Here is a 10,016-nt window from a genome sequence, read left to right as displayed (position 1 = left end):
AACTTGTGCTCTGGGTTTTTTTTTTATGACTTGACACATTGATGTGCACTTAGTTATTTCAGTCAGCACTCCCATTCTGTTCAATGTTTTATCCATTTATAAATGATAACCTTGCAGTTTACCACAGTCCCAAAGACTTGGAAATAGCTTTGCAAACCTTTCCAGACTGATAAATAATATCAGTCGTTTTTCATCTATTCTTTATTTTCTTTAGAGTGGAGCTTGGTGTGTTGCCTTTAGAGATATTCTCACCCCTTTGAAGTTTTCAGACAGGTTTTCTTTAAGTAATTCATTAATTCTAAAATATGTCCAAATAAAATGCTTTATTACCCTTTCAAACAGGCAGAGAGATTTGAATACCTTTTTTATAAAAATAAAAATGACATCACCATCTACACATTATTTTTGTATTTACTCAGGTGAACTTTGTTTGATATTAAAATAGTTTAGTAACATAAAGCATTTAAATACAAAAACAGCTAAAACAGAAGATATCTGTAAATCAGGTGTTTAGCTGTTAACTACACTATCCAAGTATATTCACAGGTTGATATATTTATAATTTCTTACCCTGCAAGATTAAAGTAAAAATTAAACACATTAAGATGATCATGATGTACATATTTTGATAGTGCTTCTCCAAAAATGCTGTAACCGGTTGGACTGAATATTGTTTGGCTAAGATAAAAAAAAACAACTTTACTTAGATCTACGTATAAACTAATGCGTCTGGCTATGCAGCCTGAACTGCACTGAACTGTGGTAGTGATTATTCAGTAGCAAATAATAATTACTTACAAATGAAAAAATTAAGCAGTTGAAAATTTGTTCCCCTTAGTTTGTAAGCTTGTTACTGGGATCGGCCTCCTACTGTAGGTGAAGCTTAAACACGGTGGATTGGCACGTTCTTGGCGCCAGGTTGTAGAGCATATTCTAGTCATTTTTCAAAGAAGTAAGAACAGAGCTACGCAAATATAGCTGTAATATTTCTCACTGTCATGAACAAGCTTTCATCCATAATGACTGCAGTGTTACGTATGGATGTAATGGAACTGGGTGACTCTTGATTCACGCAGTGAGGAAGCTTATCAGGGAGGACGGAGTTGCATTCCAATTAAATCTCCAGCCTCAAGTGGCGAGAGTCTCTTTACAAGCTCCCTTCTGCGCTGCATCAAAACAAAGCACATCATTTTACCAAGGAGGTCCCAGAGAAATAAAAAGAAATCTAATCTTTGATGAGACTTTACTTTACTTGAAAAAGTTCAGACTTACAGTAATTAAAATGCAGCATATGAAGCATCTTAACACAAAACCATGCAAAGATCCACATATAACCATCAAAACAACAGAACCTCTGTACCTTTGGGTTCAGCTCAACTCCTATACATTCCCAGTTCCATCAACATCATCACCTAGAAAACTAATTTGGAGTTGAAAAAAAGCAGGTGAATTGTGTTTATTGCCACTTTCTCCCAGATAGCAACTTCTTAAGCTTTTTATCTTTGAACTGTTGCTCTTTCATAACAATGCAGCTCTAGCCTCTGGTTTGATTGGGTTCTGATATCAATTGTCTTTATCAGGAGTTATGTGCAAGCTTAAAGCAAGCATTACCAAAGAGATGTCTTTTTGTTTTGTCCTTGTAACACTGAAAATGAGGCAGTTTCAGTGTTTCAAGCCATAGACCAGACCATCCTTGCTTCTTATTTCAACAGTGATTTGTAAAAGTTGGACAGTTTTAGCTCTAAACCTGCAAATAAATATAAATTTAATCTTAAAAATGACACGTGAAATTGGCGCCAGTTCTTCAAGTCTGATTACCATCACCCAAACCCCATCGCATACATCTTTTTTTGGTTTTACTACATGATAATCCTCTTGTTTTTCTGCTTGTTCACTAGGGAAAACCCATTTAGGGGATGTGCTATAAATATTTTCATTCAACAAAAAACGTTTTTATTTTTCTTGAATGGCAAATCATTACATTACTTCAAGAGGAGATGGATTTCATGCATTCCCGTTTGCCATTATTATGCTTACTGTGGAGTCATTGCCCCTTTGTTTTGTCTGTTTTTGCTTTTTTTTTTGGGCCATAATTGAATGTTTGAAATCATCAAACAAATTGTAATACCGGACAAAGCATCTAAATAATTTCAAATTGCAGTTTTTAAATGACAAGTTGGTTTGTTTAAGGAGCAATGTCACAGCATACAATCAGAGCAATAATCCGTAAGTATGAAATGGTGGTGAAATAAAGGTGGGACTTTAACTTTTCAAAAAGTCTTAATGAATGTTCAGGACTTTTTGAAAAAAAATAATTAAAGCTCAGATTTATTAAATTGCTACACTACAATTTCTTAGATGATGTAAAATACTTCAGTGTGATAAGACATTTTTTTCACAACATTGTAACTCCTGCTTAATTTCATGTTTGGCATCAAACAGATTTTGATTTAAACATAATTCTGTTAGTTTTGAATGGTTTCTCCGATTATTTTTTTTTTCCCAAATTAAAAGTATGAAACTATTTGTTGCCCTACAATTCATCTGTTATTTTGCTATGGAAACTCAATTCTCGCTGAGTTAATCAAGGAAAGAGAAGTTGTAAACCTTTGACAGTTCATTAACAAATGAACAAATTATTAATAATAATTTCAAAAACAAAATCAGCTTTTATATGTGAAAACTTCTGCCTACTCAACTGCTCAATAAAGGAGAGAAAAGTCTATAAACAGACTTCATCCCACAAGTTGTTTTTCTGCCAGTGCTCATCTGAAGTCAGGCCAAGTGAAGATATTCACATACACTCAGAGATACTCGCACTTAATCTCAATCTATTAAGCAAGTGTTCATTCCTCATTGGAAATCTAGCCAGGTATGTCCTTCATCTATTGCTTGCCGCACACAGCTGGGCCACAGTGCAGGAGGAAAGTGTCAATTAAAATAGATTCGGCTTGCTCATTGTGCTTCATCCCACACAGGCAGAGGAAGGTAGAGATGGGGGGATTAGCAGGCCATTTGCGAAGGAGAGGAGAGATTGTGAGTATAGTTGAAAACAATCAGTTATTTAGTGAGGCAATAAGCAGATGTATCAGCGAAGGCAGCTCTTTAGTCTGTAGTTTCACACAAGATTGTGTGGAGGGTTGCAGATTGAAACTGACTCCCAGTGGGATCTTCAGTGGCAACATCCCATCCCCGCTCCTCTTCTCATTTCCACTTTCTTCACCACATTCAAACCACTGCATGGGTTTGTAAGACATTATTATTACTGCTAGTTTCGACACCCACACTGTTAATCTCCAATTAATAATGTGGGTAGCTGCCTGCACTCATGATTGAAACAAAGCTTTCTCAATGGCTTTTACAGTTGTTATCCTGATAATAATTAAACTTTTACACATTTTGTTACAGAAAATGGAGGATTTTGAAGTACTTTAATGAAGCACTTTAATGAAGCACAAGTCAGTAGCATGTAGTGAGGTTGACTGGTGAGACATTGGCTCCACAGGAGCTGGAAATAAAAATGTATAAAGTTCTTGGGGACTATTTATCTTCACACCATTTTGTCACAAAACCAAAACTGAAGAATTATTTTGGAAGGGATCAAAGTAGCTTTCGTTCCTGTGTCCCTAATGAGTTAATTGTAGAAAAAGCTGTTTGCAGCCTTGTGAGAGTGGGAAGTCACTGTGGCTCTTCCATGGGGTTAAAGTGGAAGTTAAAACACCCATCATGCAGTAATTCTGCTACTAAGTAGGAAGGTGATCGAGCAAATTCAATCTAATCCAGAGAAGTTTGCGGATGAAGTTTATGATGAAGTGGAAAAATGTGAATCACACTGACAGACACAGTGTTCATCTGGTTAAAAGGACCTTAAATGTGGGCCCTTCTTATTTCCTTTTAAAAAACATCTTGAGTGAGCAGATGGCTCTAAGAGTAGCTACTAATCTGTCAGCTAGATCAACACTCAAAAGATCACATGCATACAATTTAAATTAGATTTTGGCCGAAAACATAAACCTGTCAATTTTCTAACTTTATTTTTTCAACCTATTGGAAGGTCATGTTAAATTTTTCATGACATGCAAAGACACAACAGAGTTTCCATTGAGAATTATTAACTAAAATGTTAATAGTTAAATGAAATGTGCCTGCTGTCACCCCAGCTGTTGGAGAAACATTAATACTAGTTATATAATTTTCTTTAGACAAGCATAAAAAAGCAATTTCCATCAAGAGAAAAATATTTCAGTCCAGGCTGGAAAACATCCTCTCTTGTGACATCTGGATCTGTCTCTTTTTTTTTTTTTTTTTTTTTTGGCTAAATGTATTAAACTCCCCGTCAAGCCAAGAGCTGCCAAATATCTGTCAACAACAGGAACAGAGGGACCCAAAAACAGCATCTGAACATATCTGCCTCCATCTGCCTGTTTGCATATCTGCACTGGAAATCGCAGACAGTAGCAGCAGTTGCAACCTGTCTTCATTTGCAAATAGGACGGTAGGCAGCATCCCAATCAGATTGTGACTGATATGGATTTTAGTTATGATCTTTGTGTTATTTCACGTTCCAAAACACAAACTAAATTCTTCTTTCTGACTAGCAAAACCTTTTCTCATTAAGTATCTTGTTTTTTGTTCTTCTTTCTACATATTTCTAAACATTCCTCTTTTTGGAGTTTAACTCACACACATTGTCTTTTTTTTTAAATTCTTTTAGAGCCACTGTTTTCTTTGAATTTAGATGAAGTGAGTGAGATAAGCAGACACATCCACTTGACCTTTAAAGATCAAACGCCTGTGGTCTGGCCTCTGATCCGTTTGAACGAAGAGCGCTCTCTTCTCACAGGCACTGGATGATATAACAGCACTTGAGCAGTAGAGAAAAAAAATCACTTTAGTAAGGCCTGAGCATTTACACTTCAACATATGAAGTACTGGAATCTCAATCATAATTTTATCACTGCTCAGAACTAAATCAGTTAAGAGGAGTCTGATTATAACACTCCACATGTAGTTTAAAGGGGAACACTGATTGAACACACCAATTATTATAGATGAGTTTTAGAACTGTAGAAACTCAAAGCAGTTTTTGATTTATTTTGTTACCTGCAGCAGAATTGACTGAAGGTAATAACCTCAGAATAATAACACAGCAAGGGAAGCGGTGTGTGGAATAGTGATCATTTTTCTTCCAATTGCGCTCTTTGCAACCTCTTTATTTGACCTAAAACAAGAAAATATACTGCTATGAAAAAGAATGAGATGCAATAAAAACAGTGAGGCAACAATAAAACGGTAACAGTGCATTTACTGAACAGCCACAAAGGACAAATACACTCTAGCAAGAGACATAAATCAAAGAAGGAGAGATAATAAAATGGGAAACTGTGTGAGGATTATTAGGTTTGGTGAGAAAGTGATGAAAGATTTCAAATGTTATATCTTGAACTAAAAGAATCCTGTTTTAAAGGATTTATCATTACATTACAAAACAGATCTCTTGTGTAACCTCCATTGTGGGTTGCCAAAGACCAAGTGTGAGGCATCAGGAAGAACACAATGAATCTATTTAGCCTGAATCAGGGCCACACACACCTCTAATAAAATAAATTGCATGTTCTTCGGAAATTCGACATGTTGTCTTTCTCGTTTTGAGCCGATTCAAGCTTTCACTGCATGTTTTGTGAAGTTCTTCTGTTTCCACAATCTAAATATGACTTCATGTTTATTGTGTCAAAGAAGCCTGGTGTTTCTGCCAGAAGGTGACGCTTAGCAAAGATTTGTGAGAAATGGTTCAGGTTATATAATTGCTAAGATAAAGCCAGAACTATGTTGTTGTTTTTTTTACTCAAAGGCAGGTGAGAGGATTGTGAGGATTTATTCTGACCACTGAAAAATGTGGGAATATGTGTAATATTTCCCAACATGGATGGAAGTTCGAGTGGCCTCTCAAAAAATACTGTGCAAAACTATGTGTGTGGATTATGTGCTGAAAAGCACATAATATCACAAAGGGAATGAAACATGAAGACCAACAAAACTAATAAACATAATGTTTCTGCAGAGAGGTTATGAGTTAGTAGAATGTTGCCTGTGTTAGAAAACTGTTTTGATGACCTCAGATTAGATGAACAGTTTTAGACTTTTATGACAGACTAAAAAGTAGTCAGACCATAACATATTTCTACCGTCTACAATCAATACTGTCTCAAAATTTGAACCACTGTGAACGTGATTTTTTTTTAAAGGTTTAGAATGTAATCAGATTTGGATTAGATGGTTTAATACATGGAAATTATAACCACACATTCACACACATTAGTAAAGTACTCATATCATCTGATCATAACATTAAAATCTACTGGGATTTTAGCAATAAACCAATAAAAATAGTGAGCAATTATATAGAAAAGTTTAAGGAAAATGAATGATGACTTGGTATTTAGCTGTCTTTATTCTGATAATAAATAAAATTCAGGGCAGCCATTGCCCTGGGGAGTCAACTAATCACTAACCAACGTTGATCTGAGTGAAATTTGAACTCAAAATAAATAAATGTTAAGGATTTTCATGTAAGTCACTGTTTGCTATCTGACTAAACAATTAAATCTTAAGAACTTTGTTTTCAATCAGTGCACGAAGAGATATGTTTAATCTAATCTCTTATAAAAATGCCATCAACTGGTTCCAAAAACCTTCCGTCAAAATACAATCCAGGTGTTAGAAGTTTGGTAATTAGCTGGGAGATGTTGAATTAGATTATTTTATTAATTCCTTTTTTCTCTATGTTCTTGAAAAAATAAGTCATGTAATTTCTCTGCTTGTGGGGCATAAACAACGTCCTGAACAACCTATTCGCCTTAATCTGGTTTCAAAGATTAGGTATGGATGTATCTCATAACTTTAAATGGACTCCAAAGTAAAACAATGTGAGGAGTACCGGTAATTAAGTCATCTTTCTGAAGTCCCCAGGGTTTGTTTTCCACACTCATCCGTACAGCTTGTTCAACAGTAGAATACAATGTTCCACTTAATGTTATCTTGTCCTTCAGGCAGTATGAGTAGTATATTCAGAGCAGCTCATAAGAAGGGAAAAAACAAGCAGATTTTGCTTGTAAATAGAATAAAATACACATATCTCTTTTTATGGTAACAATTAGTAACTGTCTTTACTAATTTAAGATAATTTCAATTTCTCTTTAAATACAATTTGAATCAAATATATGTATTAAACATGTTCTTTTTTCTATCCTTGCTGTAAGTGGTCAAGAACTATAAATATTATGAGCAGAGGTGATGCCACGTCCATGACAGAGCAGTAAAATAGGGCTTCACCACTATTTAAAACAAAAACATCTTCTATTCAAAATCCAACATATTTCAGTCTAATCTTAGTGACAAAATATCTAGTACAACTCAACCCTAACTGAACTTATGTTTAATTATAAAGAAAATGTGATTTATTGGATTTTCCAACAAGTGTGAAGTGGATGTTGCATGTTGTTGGAGAAAATGCTTTAAACTGTTAGGACCAATTGCAATGAAGTGATCGTTTATACAGAACTGAGGTATAAACAAATGCACTGTCTGCGAGCCAATGAATAATTTGATGGACCATATCAATCAATCAAATTTTATTTGTATAGCACATTTCAGCAGCAAGACATTTCAAAGTGCTTTACATCATTACAAACACAGAAACACAATGCAATATAGAATCAATAATCAAAACAAAGCATTAAGTCAAGTTCCATCCATAAATTTGTAATTGATTACATTTCAAATACAATTTTGTCACGGAATTTAAGCGCCTGTTCTCGCAGGACTCCGTCGTCCTTTTTTTCAACGGGTATTCGTCGGGCCCCGTCTCCCTGAACAGGAAGGCACCAGGCTCCGTCCACCTAACCACGGAATTTTGCGCGAGGACTCCGCCGTCCTCCACGGATTTCGTGCAATATTTTTACCCGTTAGAGTCTAGAATTGACAGGGTTTTCTGTGCGCGCAGTGACCCTCAGTCACTCGCCATTTTTCCAGTCCCCAATCCTATGTAATGTTTAGTTACCCATGATCTTATTGCATCTTTTGACCCTGCATGTAATGCATTTTTTATCCCGTTCCCCATCTTTATGATTTTGTCACGGAATTTAAGCGCCTGTTCTCGCAGGACTCCGTCGTCCTTTTTTGCAACGGGTATTCGTCGGGCCCCGTCTCCCTGAACAGGAAGGCACCAGGCTCCGTCCACCTAACCACGGAATTTTGCGCGAGGACTCCGCCGTCCTCCACGGATTTCGTGCAATATTTTACCTGTTAGAGTCTAGAATTGACAGGGTTTTCTGTGCGCGCAGTGACCCTCAGTCACTCGCCATTTTTAAATTTGTAATTGATTACAATTCAAATACAGTTCTAAACAGGTGGGTTTTTAGTTGAGATTTAAAAGAAGTCAGTGTTTCAGCTGTTTTACAGTTTTCTGGAAGTTTGTTCCAAATTTGTGGTGCATAGATGCTGAAAGCTGCTTCTCCTCGTTTGGTTCTGGTTCTGGGGATGCAGAGCAGACCAGAACCGGAAGACCTGAGAGGTCTGGAAGGTTGATACAATAAAAGCAGATCTTTAATGTATTGTGGTGCTGAGCCGTTCAGTGATTTATAAACTAACAACAGTATTTTAAAGTCTATTCTTTGAGCTACAGGGAGCCAGTGGAGGGACTTTAAAACTGGTGTTATGTGCTCTATCTTCCTGGTTTTAGTGAGAACGCGAGCAGCAGCATTCTGGATCAGCTGCAGCTGTTTGATTGATTTGTTGGACAGACCTGTGAAGACGCTGTTGCAATAATCAATACGACTGAAGATGAACGCGTGGATGAGTTTCTCTAGATCTGGCTGAGACATTAGTCCTGTAATTCTGGAAATATTCTTCAGGTGATAGAAGGCCGACTTTGTAACTGTCTTTATGTGGCTCTGGAGGCTCAGGTCAGAGTCCATCACTACTCCCAGGTTTCGGGCCTGATCGCTGGTTTTCAGTTGTAATAACTGAAGCTGTGCAACAGTAGAATACAATGTTCCAGACCATATGCTCTGATAACACTCATTGTGTTCACCAAATTTCTTTGTCAGAGAAATAAAGGTTGGATGGGATTGAAGTTTACCCAGCTGAGAAAAGATGCACGCTTCACTCTACAGTAAGACTATCCTACACTTCAGAGAAAACAACTGAGAGCAGTGAAATAGTAATGCATTCAAAAGATTCAAAACATCAAGTGCTTTTTATACAATGCTGACAAGTTTTGTTGAAAAGGTTTCTGGGAAAGTTAAATTGCAGACAGAGCGCTTATTCTTTCACGGTCTTTTCTTTTTTGCTGTTCCTTACAGTAAGACAGTTTTTTTCTGGAGAGGCAGAAACTGAAGCATGAGTCTGATGAAAGTGTAATCAAAAAGATTTGATTGTGTTGGTCTTTAAACATTTCCTCCGAAACTGTAAGTAGTTTTGCACCCAAGTAAGATGTTTTAAGTTAGACATTTTGAAATCCTGTTTCCTGGGTTGCTTTATATATCATTTACCCTTTCGCTTGACTCTTCAGTGAGGACTTCTCCCCAGATAACTGAGATTAATCTGACCTTTACAACAGGTTGAGGTGTGTTTCCTCTACAGAAATATTTCTCAGTTAACAAGATAGCTTAGATAAGATAAAATAAACTTTAAATGTATGGGTTATAGTCACTGGCTCCTGCATTATCCAAAGACCTTAACAATCATATTACATTCACACTTAAAATCCATTCTATAATAAATCAACACACACACAGCAATAGAGCTACCCTAGGGCAGAGTTTCTTGATGATAATTTACTTTAATGTTAAATTATCCAGCAAGAATAATTGGTACATCATATGAAACCCAGTGAAAAATCTGTTTTGCACCGTTTACATTCAAATACATTTATAAAATAAGCTAAACTTTGTGGAAATATCTCAATTCTGTAATGTTAAAAGCAGAATCAGCCAGAACAAGAGGATGGTTAACCA

The sequence above is a fragment of the Xiphophorus couchianus genome, chromosome 23, assembly GCF_001444195.1.
Source record: "Xiphophorus couchianus chromosome 23, X_couchianus-1.0, whole genome shotgun sequence".
Lineage (NCBI taxonomy): Eukaryota > Metazoa > Chordata > Actinopteri > Cyprinodontiformes > Poeciliidae > Xiphophorus > Xiphophorus couchianus.
The sequence above is the reverse complement of the archived record's forward strand: the minus strand, read 5'-3'. Positions refer to the sequence as shown.